General features: G+C 45.2%; 1 long non-coding RNA gene across 1 annotated transcript; it reads right to left on the reverse strand.

The window, feature by feature from the left end:
• Positions 1–8347: 8347 nt before the first annotated feature.
• On the reverse strand, positions 8348–13012 carry LOC123127411 (uncharacterized). Its single transcript, XR_006462456.1, has 2 exons — positions 9541–13012; positions 8348–8775 (listed from the first exon to the last, which is right to left on the reverse strand). It is a non-coding gene; the product is annotated as an uncharacterized lncRNA (long non-coding RNA).
• Between the last annotated feature and the right edge of the window lie 396 nt (positions 13013–13408).

Below are 13408 nucleotides of genomic sequence, written 5' to 3' on the forward strand. Positions count from 1 at the left end.
ACCTCTGATTGAAGCATTTGTTGGCATAGTGACCCTTCTGCTGACACTTGTTGCACGTGACCTCCGAGAGAGGGCGGTGATACGGAGCACTTGATCTTGGAGCATTAGACGAAGTCTTGTTCTGAAAGCATGGGTTGGGTGGGTGGGAAGATCCATTGCCACCTTTGCTCTTCTGTTGATAAGGCTGGCGGAACGGAGGAGGAGGAGGCAACCAATACTTTTGCTGCTTAGTAGCCACTTGAGTTGAGGAAGAAGGAGTTGCATCCCTGACTCGCTTTTTGTAAGCATCGCACTTGATCTGAGCAGTCTCTTGTTTCAGTGCCATGTTGTAAAACTCATCGTACTTCTGCGGCTCAAAAAGCACAAGAGCTAGTTGGAGATCTTCTCTGAGGCCACCTCTAAACTGATAAATCATGCTCTTCTCGTCAGGGACGTCTTGCTTAGCGAAACGAGCAAGCTTCTGGAACATGATGTTATACTGGTAAACAGACAAGTTGCCTTGCTTCAGATTGCGGAACTCCTCACGCTTGCTCTCAACAACACTCTGAGGAATGTGGTGAGCTTTGAAGTCTTGACGGAATTCATCCCAGGTAATCACACGACCTCCTCTGGAATCTTTGTATTGCTGATACCACTCTGCAGCTTGGTCTTTGAGTTGGAACGAAGCAAACTTGACAAAGTCCTCAGGCCTGACGTTGCTGCACTCGAAATGCTTGCAGATATCCATGAGCCAATCATCAGCGTATGTTGCATCGACACAGTTACTGAAGGTCTTTGGATGGTTTGTGAGGAACTAGTTGAGTGTAGCAAACTAATTCTAAAAGTTGCCATGGCCTTGATTCCCTTGGTTACGCTCTTGCAAGAGTTGCATGAGCATCTGCGTGTTTGCATTGGTAGCGGCCATCACAGCTTGTCATGCCTCCGGAGGTGGAGGTGGTGGTGGTGGATCAGGATTCTGACGTGTTGGAGGAGCCATCCTGAAGAGGGTGACATCTGTTAGCATCTTGACAGACATATATTCAAGCTGAATCAAATGGATCGAAATTGCAACATATAGTCTTAACATCCGAACAAAATGAATGAATGAATTCCAGTTGAAATGGTCACACTTCCATAAATTGAGAAGCCACTTAGATAGAGGTAGAAGAATAAAACAACGAGGTATGGACAAGAACAAATACTTGGTAAGGATTACCCAATCACAAACCAAATATTCGCGGAAGAAATACTAGAGCTACATGAATTCCCACCTATGAAACTCCTGAACCTTTTCGGTTATGCAATCAGGTGTTGGGGATACAGGGAAGCATAATATCTCACCCAAAGCTAGCAAATCCTACATCCAGCTGTATCCATCCTTCAACACATAACCAAGAAACCTTCGAAAATCATTTACCTCAACCTTCGAAAAGCATCCGTTATACGAGTTATGGCAATACTCCCGAACTCCCGCCCCAGTACTGGGTGGCGTCGAGGTTATCTCACCAACAACTACATAAAAGAGATTTCCGATGTCGGCGAAACTCAGGTATTCCAGAATTGCAACGATAAAATTGTGACGACAACACCTCGGAGCTCAACTCCCCGGGACACTGCCACAACCCCTCAATGTCAGGAGGCACCAAGAACAATGTTCTCGTCACAAAACCATCGGAACGATTCCAAGATACCCGCATGATCCTAATTTTGTTTTTAGTGAAATTTGAGAAGAGAAGAGTCAAAACTCTACGTCAGGATGCCTCACCAGAGCGACGAAGGGACTGAGGAGTAAAAAGAATCCGACTCTCCTATATATATATATAATCCTAAATGACTCAAAACATTTTTCTAGACTCAACAATGCCATCGATTCGATCAAGCATGGGGCTCCTAAGTCGGGGAAGGCTCTGATTACCAATTTGTAACGCCCACGATGCGGCTATATCTACCACGTGTCGAAGCACGACTTAGAGGCATAACCGACATTGTAAGCAATGTCGCAAGTGGGGTAATCTTCACACAACCCATGTAATGAAATAAGGAAAAGAGATACATAGTTGGCTTACAATCGCCACATCACACAAATAGCATAAATATCATTACATTCATCCAGATACAATCAGGTCCGACTACGGAACCAAAAATAAAGAACAACCCCAAATGCAACAAAGTCCCAGATCGTCCCAACTGGGCACCACTACTGATCGTCTGGAAAGGAAACGTAGTATCGTCCTGAGTCCTCATCGAACTCCCACTTGAGCTCATCAAATCCCCTGGAGCGGTATCATCGGTCCCTGCATCTGGTTTTGAAGTAATCTGTGAGTCACGGAGACTCAGCAATCTCACACCCTCGCGATCAAGACTATTTAAGCTTATATGAAGGGTAAAGGTATGAGGTGGAGCTGCAGCAAGCGACTAGCATATATGGTGGCCAATATACGCAAATGAGAGCGAGAAGAGAAAGGCAAAGGCACGGTCGAGAAACTATGATCAACAAGTGATCCTAGAACAACCTACGTTCAAGCATAACTCGAGACCGTGTTCTCTTCCCGGACTCCGCCGAAAAGAGACCATCACCACCACACACTCTGTTGATTCATTTTAATTAAGTTAAGATTCAGGTTTTCTACAACCGGACATTAACAAATTCCCATCTGCCCTTAACCGCGGGCACGGCTTTCGAAAGTTCAAATCCCTGCAGGGTTGTCCCAACTTAGCCCATCACAAGCTCTCACGATCAACGAAGGATATTCCTTCTCCCAAGACAATCCGATCAGACTCGGAATCTCGGTTACAAGACATCTCGATAATGGTAAAACAAGTCCAGCAAAGCCACCCGAATGTGCCGACAAATCTCGATAGGAGCTGCACATATCTCGTTCTCAGGGCACACCGGATAAGCAATTCATACAACTAAAACCAGCCCTTGAGTTTCCCCGAGGTGGCGCTGCAAGGGGATCTAGTTTGGACCAACACTCAGAGGAGCACTGGCCCGGGGTTTAAATAAAGATGACCCTAGGGCTCCGGAAACCCAAGGGAAAAAGAGGCTAGGTGGCAAATGGTAAAACCAATGTTGGGCATTGCTGCAAGAGTTTTATTCAAGGCGAACTGTCAAGGGGTTCCCATTACAACCCAACCGTGTAAGGAACGCAAAATCAAGGAACATAACACCGGTATGACGGAAACTAGGGCGGCAAGAGTGGAACAAAACACCAGGCATAAGGCCGAGCCTTCCACCCTTTACCAAGTGTATAGATGCATTAAAATAGACAAGATATAATAATGATATCCCAACAATAAACATGTTCCAACAAGGAACAAACTCCAATCTTCACCTGCAACTAGCAACGCTATAAGAGGGGCTGAGCAAAGCGGTAACATAGCCAAACAACGGTTTGCTAGGACAAGGTGGGTTAGAGGTTGGACATGGCAATATGGGAGGCATGATAATCAAGTGGTAGACATCGTAGCATAGGCATAGCAATAGAGCGAGCATCTAGCAAGCAAAGATAGAAATGATTTCGAGGGTATGGTCATCTTGTCTGCAAAGTTCTCTGAGTTGACGTTAGCTTGATCCTCGTAAGCGTACTCAATGGGCTCCTCGATCACGTACTCGTCTCACGGCTCTACCCAAAGGAAGAACACAAACAAAGGGAACCACAATCAACCACGTGCAATGCACAAGCAACATGATGCAAAACATGGCATGATATGCGGGACGTGATATGCAATGCATATGCATGCTTCGGAAAGGAAAGATTGAACCTGGCCTCAACATGGAAATCCAAGAGTGCCACTGGAAAGAGGAGTTGGTTTCGGTCGAAATCGATATAAAGATCACCGGAATCAGATGCACGGTTTGCAAATGGCAAGCAAAACAAATATGGCACTGATCTGCGCTTAACAGCACGAGGCCATCTAAATGCATCAAGAACAACATGCTACTGCACTCTAACATAACAACAAAATACATGGCAGGGATCCACTCAAGATGCTTGACAAAAGATGAACACTGAGCTATGGCTAATTCCCTCAATAACAGGTTCAAACAAGCATGGCAAAAGTGCAAAAAATATCAGGTTACAGACTTAGTGAAAATAATAACATGTCAGGAATTTAACATCAGGAAGCAATGTTTAGAGCAAGATATCAACATGCTACATGAACATATCATGGCAAAGCAAGGCATGGCATGAATCTACTCAAAGCATACAACAAAAGTCCCTTACTGTCCATAAGCCAAAAGGGATCAGAAAATACAATGGCAACCATGTGAACGTAGCAATTATCGTTAACAGATTCCGACTTAGTAGGAAACGGGAACATGGCAAAACAGATATTAAGTAGGCATGTTTACGAGCTCGATGCACTCACCACAAGGCATTGCATGACAAATTAAGCATACACCCAGCAAGTAGACATGGCATAGAAGCTAGACATGGCAAGAACAACCTCATAGCATGCATGGATCAACTACAATAAGCTCGGCAAAAATTCTTAACATGTAAACATTCTGCCAGGAATATTTTATAGCAAAAGTAGAGCTCGATTGAGTCAAGCTAGGGTGCTCCATAATTGCAGACAAAGACATGGATGGATAGAGCACCACAATATTTACAGAACATCCTTACTGATCATGCTCAAAAGAGGCATGGATCACTCTATAGCAACATGAATACATGGCATAAAATATTATCAGGGCAATGACTTAGAATATTTCTAAGTCCCTGGAATCAGCAACATTAAGAGGGCTACTTTGCATGCTTGTGCTAGCCACCACAAAGATCACAAAAATACATGGCATACACCCCTGTAAAGATGGCATGGCATACTTCAAAACACATGTAGGGCTCAAGTTTATAGAAGGCACACACTAAACATGGCAAAAATGACAAATGTCCAATTCCTGATAAGGATCTGAAACTAATATAAACTAGCACTCTTGGAACAGCATTTAGGGCATCAAGATGAACTCAAATGAACATGGTGCAATGTAATAAAATGAAGAACAATTTGATATGCTACACGTCCAAAACGGAGCCACGGTTGCAGAGTTATGATGCGATGAAGATATGCAAAAATACTAAAATGGAGGCAAAAAGTCAACCCGATCCAAATCTAGGGTTCCTCGCGGCGCGCGAACCGAGGTTCGCCGGAGAGGGAGCTTGAGGTCGCCGGACTTGGAGGGAGAAGCCAGCGAGGGAGGAGGCGGCGGATCCGGGGTCGGGGACGGCGCCGACGAGCTCCTGCGGCGGCGCGTCGAGGCGATGTGGCGGCGGGTCGGGGCGGCGCGGGGCGGCGGCCACCAGCGACGAGGCGGCGTGGGGCGGATCGGGGCTGCGGCGCGGCGAGCTGGGCGGCGCCGGCAGGCACGGACGGCGCGCGCCTTCGGGCCGAGGAGGGCCCGCGATGGGCTCCGGCGGGCCGCGCGGTGACGACAGGTGGCGGCGCGTGATTGGTGGCGGTGGCGATGTCCGGATCGGACCGGACACGTCCGACGTGCGGAGAGGAGCAGGGCTAGGTCTAGGGTTGGAAGGGATCTGGAATTTTCGGGGGTGTGGCCTTTTTTATAGGTAGGAGGAGCTAGGAGGCTCCAAATTGAGCACGGTTTGCGGCCACGCGATCATGATCGAACGACCTAGATGATGGAAGGGGTTTAGGTGGGTTTTGGACCACTTTGGAGGGGTGTTGGGCTGCAACACACACGAGGCCTTCCCGACTCCTCGGTTAACCGTTGGAGTATCAAACGAAGTCCAAATGGCACGAAACTTGACAGGCGATCTATAGGTAGTAAACCAAGGCCGCTTGGCAAGCCTCGGTCCAATCCGAAAACGTTTAATACCCACAGTAGAAAGGGGCACCTGAGGACATAGCAGCGTCGGAATGCAAAACGGACAACGGAGAAAATGCTCGGATGCATGAGACGAACACGTATGCAAATGCGATGCACATGATGACATGATATGAGATGCATGACAAAGACAAAACAACACGAAGACAAAAAACCCGACAACGAGAAAATATCATAACTTAGTGCCGAAAATGGCAAGAGTTGGAATATAAATATGGCAGGTTACATACGGGGTGTTACAGCTCCTAAGTCAGGGAAGGCTCTGATTACCAACTTGTAACACCCACGATGCGGCTATATTTCTCACGTGTCGGAGCATGACTTAGAGGCATAACCGCATTGTGGGCATGTCGCTAGAGGGGTAATCTTTACACATCCCATGTACTGAATAAGAAATGGGTAAAGAGTTGGCTTACAATCGCCACTTCACACAATACATAAATATAGCATTACATCATCCAGAATACAATCAAGGTCCGACTATGGAACCAAAATAAAAGAAGACAACCCCTAATGCAAAAGATCCCCGATCGCCCCGACTGGGCTCCACTACTGATCAACTAGAATCGAAACAACACAACGAACACCATCTTCATCGAGCTCCCACTTGAGCTGGGTTGCGTTACCTACACTGACATCATCGGCACCTGCAACTGTTTGGAAGTATCTGTGAGTCACGAGGACTCAGCAATCTCACACCCGCGTGATCAAGATTATTTATGCTTATAGGTAGGAAAAGGTAGTGAGGTGGAGCTCCAGCAAGCACTAGCATATATGGTGGCTAACTTACGCAAATGAGAGCGATAAGAGAAGCAAAGCACGGTCGTGAACTAGAAGTGATCCTGAAACTACTTACGTTCAAGCATAACACAACACTGTGTTCACTTCCGGACTCCGCCGAGAAGAGACCATCACGGCTACACACGCGGTTGATGCATTTTAATTAAGTTAAGTGACAAGTTCTCTACAACCAGACATTAACAAATTTCCATCTGTCCATAACCGCGGGCACGACTTTCAAAAGTTCAAACCCTGCAGGGGTGTCCCAACTTAGCCCATCACAAGCTCTCACGGTAAATGAAGGATATTCCTTCTCCTAGGAAGACCCGATCAGACTCGGAATCCTGGTTACAAGACATTTCGACAATGGTAAAACAAGAACAGCAAAGCCGCCCGGATGTGCCGCCAAATCCCGATAGGAGCTGCACATATCTCGTTCTCAGGGCACACCGGATAAACACTATGTACAACTAAACCAACCCTCAAGTTTCCCCGAGATGGTGCTGCATGTGGCTTTGTTTTGGACCAACACTCAGAGAAGCACTGGCCCAGGGGTTTAAAATAAAGATGACCATTGAGTCTGCAGAACCTAAGGGAAAAAGGCTTAGATGGCAAGTGGTAAAACCAAGGTTGGGCATTGCTGAAGGAGTTTTATTCAAGGCAAACTGTCAAGGGGTTCCCATTATAACCCAACCGCGTAAGGAACGCAAAATCAAGGAACATAACACCGACATGACGAAAACTAGGGCGGCAAGAGTGGAACAAAACACCAGGCATAAAGCCGAGCCTTCCACCCTTTACCAAGTATATATATGCATTAATTAAATAAGAGATATTATGATATCCCAAACAAAATCCATGTTCCAACATGGAACGAACTCCATCTTCATCTGCAACTAACAACGCTATAAGAGGGGCTGAGCAAAGCGATAACATAGCCAAACAACGATTTGCTAGGACAAGGTGGGTTAGAGATTTGACATGGAAATATGGAAGGCATGATATATCAAGTGATAGGTATCACGTCATAGCAATAGAGCGAGCAACTAGCAAGCAAAGATAGAAGTGATTTCGAGGGTATGGTCATCTTGCCTGAGATCCCACAAGGAAGAAGAACGAGTCCATGAAGAAGACAAACAGACATAGTCGAACGAATCCTCACAACTCCGGGACGAAACCGAAGTTAACAAGGGAAGCAACCCGAAAAGAAGCAAACAATATAGTAAACAAGCAAACATAACATGGCATGATGCACAATCAAGTATGATGCATGTCCGATTTAATAAGGCATGGCATGGCAAAGTGCACAAGCAAAACTATAAGTTAAGTAGAGCTCAATATGCAATGAGTTGCATATTAACGAAACACCACATGGCTTATTTAGTTCTCTCATATTTATGTACCCAACAATATTAAATATTGTTAAACATGGCAAGAGGTGGAGCATAAGTAAGCTAAACATTTAGGCAAGTTTAAATGAGGCCGGAAATAACAAACAACAATTCCGGTAAATCCCCATATGCATTTATCAATTTGGTGCAACAACAATTTTAAACATTTAATTGTTACTAGCACTTATGCCCGTGCGTTGCAACGGGAGAAAAATTGGACATGTCCTCAAATTAAGTGAAAATTGTATGTGCAAACACAGTTGTTCTTCACTACAAGGAAAACGTTAATTGTTATGTCCATTATTTAAAAGTGTGCTATCCATTACAAAATAGTATTTGGTATATCTTTTTCAATAAGAACGTGTATTAATTGAATATGTAGTATAAGGTTAGATTACCTCAACCCATATTTACTCAGGCTTGTGCAATACTCAGAAAATTTAGTGTATTGTATGACAATCATGAAACCACACCGAACCAGGACCATGGTCCAAAATGTCACTATCATCTATAATCAACTGAACACCGACACTAAAAAGGGTAGTGGTTCTAAAATTCTAAAGAAAATTTAGATCCTCTACCAAATCTGTCAAGACTCCCTGAAAATAAACCTCCTCAAAGAAGAAGATGAGAAGGAGAGAAATACACAGTTACAAGCCAAAGCTTGATGACACAGCCAACATTAGATGCTTGCTCAAGGTTTCCAACAGATTTTCCCCAGGAAGAGGAGCTCCCAGAACAAACTCAACAAGCTCAAGCAACGACAGCAGGTCCCTATTACAGCAAGAGGAAAAAAAGAGGAATTGGACAATGAGAAGCAGCAAACAATGTTGTGACACAGTAAGCTTGCAAATAAACCACACTATTTGAAATAATATACCGCAAAGAATGAGAAAATGTGCATGTAGATTCGCTAAAGAAAGACTTTTCAAAAGCACATTTACTCGTGGAGCTATGCAAAAAAGAAATTACCTTCCGAAATGCCACTTATGTTGCCAAAAGCTAAAAAAAAGCAGCGAGCAACGGCACTATTTTTATCACAGCATCATATATTCTGCAAATATCTCAAAACATATATGTCCTAGAGTGAATAGAAAAAAAAAACTATGACTGAATGGACCAATTGTTCCAGCACTCGACTCTATATCCCTTGCTAGGTGTTTGTCTCTTAATTGGGAGTTTATCTAAATGATTGAATTCTAATCAGGGATCAGGACTGGCTCTACTATCTGCAGGCAAGAATATGATGTTGGCTTGCTAATGTTCAGGGGAAGAGAGTAGCACCTAACGCTAGAACTATGATCGGTTAGCTCCCAAACTTGAGAATCATGTGTGCACTGGCAGCAGCAAGAGGATGTTTCAAAGGTATGTTTACTGGGCATGCCTATTGACCATAATGCAAATAAAGTTCTGCTTCATCGCAGTTTGGACTACACAATAAGTGTAGAATGCAGCTCTTTAGTGTTTCTACATGTCTTTAATGGCACTGATTATCTTTCTGGTCATTAGTTTACCAAGTAAAATTTATTATTGACTTACTTTGGTTGATATATTTGACACAACTATCTGGGACTTTTCTGTTGTTCTTGAGCCGGCAACATGACCAGCCTCGGCGACTTTGCTGAAGGCACCATTGAACCAGCTTGTTCCAGCAGACACATATCAACAAGTAGAGGAAATAAGGGTGAAGGATCAGCCATACTGATAAAGGACATCATATGTTACTCCAAAGGTGCAAATATGTTACAAAGGTCTACATTTCATCAAGATACATTAAAACTTGATCACCAGATGATATAAAACACACACACATATTGAGTAATTCAACTGTAGCAAAAGCTTGTAAAAGAAGAGACCCGTTGGTTTTCACAGCAGGGCCTGTATCATTTAGCTTGCGCTCTACATCTAGCAAATCAGCCATTGTTTTGTCAGAAACATGGAACCTTTAGATTCAGATAGGATAAGTAACAACGACAGTCAACCAAATAACACTTGTAACTAAATTATGCGGACTAACCTGAAACTGCTTTTAGATGAGCTAACCTGAAACTTTTAAGCGGACCTGAAACTGACCTGAAAGGCAAGAGATATGGGGTGGAGCTGGTGGCGTGGAGGTTGGGCCTGATCCTGCCTTGGAGTGACAAGATGACCGGACGAGCTCTCCTCACTCCGCCACAGTCGGCGTCGTGCTTCTGCGACTCCGCTCCACGAGCGCGGCGTGGTGTGGCCGATGTAGGAGAGGAGACGGGATGGAGGTGGGGGGAGCTGATGCTTCTTCGATCCAGCGCTCGATGGGACAGGACAAAGGAGGACAGAGCTCCGCCTGTCGCGCCCATCCTTGAATCCGCTGCCCTGTCCCTCCGCGGGAACGCCGTGATCCAGGGCTTCGCTCGACAAAGGCCTCCCGTGCGGCGCTCTGGCCGCCTTCAACCAGGAAAATGGCGGCGGCGCCCAATCCTATTTTGCGAGAGAGAGAGACGTGGGTCGGGAGAGGGCACAAATCCTCGCCGGCGTCGACCGGCGGCCGGTGCAGCACCAGATCGAGCGTCGCCGGGGTCGGTCGCCTCGTGGCGGCTGAGATCAGGAGGAGAGGGAGAGCTAGCTCGGGTGGTTGCGCCATTATTTGTTGGGCTGCAAACAGGCATGTGGGCCTGATTTACTGGGCCGAAGCACAGTGGCAGGTATTGTTTGGATTGTTTGATGCACACGACGTGGTTCCCCGAATTAGTACCACCTTGTTTATATATTTTATAAATTGATGAAAGCGTAAATTTACAGGAAGAAAACGTATTGTGATAGTGAACCCACGGAGTCAATCCATGCTTTATTATTAGGGATAGATGTGTGTCGTTCAGTTCAAGAAAATACCTATTTCATTTGGTCAACTCTTAGATTTTGTTCTATATAACCAAATTCACTCACGGATGTTCACGACTGTGAGAAGGTGCCAGCATGAGAATCCAAATCACTTGGGTTTGATCTATCATCCATGCCATGTATGCTAACTCAATGCAGTAACATGGAATGACTCCATCTGCAGTTGCTTGATTTGCCACCATACCAAACTCTCCACCGCTTAGATCGACATAAAGGTGGTTACTGGAGTTTAGAGATTTTTCTTCATGGGAGTTATGCAGATGGATAGAGGAGAGTCTTGTTATTAATTACGGGACCATACTCGTCGCTCCTACAGATCGGGGTCTCCTTCCACAGCCAGAAGGGATGCCTCGAGGGCCTAGACTTGTTAGAATAGGCCAGCAACTTGGTGCTCTGGCGGCCTAGATCGGACATGATGAGGATGATGGACGCAACCCTTCTTGGTGCTACTATAAATTCTGTTGGGAAAATGCAATGCATCCCACTTCAGATGGTTCGTTTAGCTCTATAACAAATGGCCCAATATGATTGAATTAATTTATTAGCACTTAGCAGTCACTAAATCATGAAAAATAATATTGTTCTTAATAGAGAAGAATAGAATAGAATTACTAACCTTTAGATTCTCGGTGCCATTTCATCACTATATGACCTCGGAAGAAGCAGTAAATTGGCTTGCAGGAAGCATGGCACGGCCATGAGGTGCAACACGTACATACACCACCTCATAGCAAACATCCGCCACCCTATGGATTCCTCATGAAATCAAACTATGAACTAACTATGAGCATCTTTTATCTTAGCCTCATCTCTGAACATAGATGTAACCTGTACTACCTCAGCATTGTCTTCCTGGTTAGGACAGATCACTGCATGAAACGTCACACATGATTAATCAGTCAAAAAGGACTATCCGAAAAATAAACCAAAACATTGTAGGATTGGCTAATGACTTTCTTTCACCACACGTGCTTTCCATGAGATAAATCCATATTGTAGCACAAGAAACAATCACAGGTTTCCAGCTTCTGAGGGCAACATTACCAATGTTTAAGGGATGTAAACCATCAACATCCTTGTCTAGGCTAATGCCCCTAAGAATATTTTGCACATCCATATGCTGATTTACACAGTATCATCATATAAAAAGAAAGCTTGATGATGCATTATACCAGCAAAACATGGACATAAACAAAGTTGAATCTTGACCAACATATACTGAAAAACAAAAACTGAAATCAAATACAACTGAAGTTGCTCGTCTATTACCATCAGAACTAAAATACTTCGTATTATTCAATTAGATCAAAACCGTTCTCTAGCACATCTCACATGAAATATTTTGCTAATTCATGAATCAATCCACATGCATTATCCATCACATTAGCAAGTAGCATAGATACACGTCATTCTATAGCTGAGAATAAATTAGAGAGAGAGAGAGAGAGCTGTTTTCGGTGCATCAAAAGAGGAACTTTTGGTGGCTGCTCTCCATCAAATATCAATGGAATCTCAATACTAATTAGAGAAGGGAGAGGAACTTACAGTGGCCGCTCTGCATCAAATGTGTCGATGCAACACATGTTTTTCCTCTTACCTAGGCCTTGTCCCATCGGCTGCCGTCCAACAACAGTAGTAGCACCATCAGAGCAAGCTACCACGGGGCTCCAACCCAGCCCTGCAGGATCCCGCTACCCCTTCCTGAAGTCTCCTTCCTTTCCTTCTTCCTCCCGGCTCTCTCTCATCTCTCTTTGGACGTACTCAAGAGAGCTGTTGCAGGCGACGGGCACCACCAGAACTTCCCCGCTGCTTCTCGTGCCCTCTCCTTCCCTCTGTCTCTCACAGGTGCAGCGCCACCTTATCCATGGAGAGACTCCGCCGGAGCTCCCCATCTTGGTCGGAACCGGGGAGGAACGCCGCCGCCATGAACTTGGAGTTGAAGCCCCGTCGCCTGACCTCCTCCCGCGATTTGTAGATCGCCTCCACGCCATCCCCTGAACAGGATCCAGCCCCTGCCTCGACCCCTCGATCGGATCTGGCTGGAGATCGCCGCCGCCGCGCCCAGCATTGTCTGCATCGCGACCCCATCTCGCTCGGAACCTGACTCAGGAAGAAAGAGATGTTGATGGACTGCGGGCCGATTATGTAAAAAATGAGATGTTTTTCTGACAAACATGCTGAACAAAACGTTATTCACTTAATCGTGGACTGCGGGTTAATTACCCGAAATCACAGGGTGTGTTCTGCAAAAACACCGCGACGGTGAACCCGGAGACTCAATCTGCGCTTTATTATTAGGGAGAGATTATCATGATGCGAATGACATGTGCAAGTTTTATGCGATATTTATGAAAATGTTGATAAGATCATTTTATGAAGCATTTGTCACCGTGGTAGAAAGAAAGGGGTGCCACGGCGACGAAACGGAAATGATGCCATGGCAACATATTGGTTCCGGTAGCTCATGGAGATACCGATGCAAAAGGAAAAATGACGGGAGCGTGCGAAAGATGGTGGGGTGATCCCGGTT

This window comes from Triticum aestivum, chromosome 6A, assembly GCF_018294505.1.
Source record: "Triticum aestivum cultivar Chinese Spring chromosome 6A, IWGSC CS RefSeq v2.1, whole genome shotgun sequence".
NCBI classification, from domain to species: Eukaryota; Viridiplantae; Streptophyta; class Magnoliopsida; order Poales; family Poaceae; genus Triticum; species Triticum aestivum.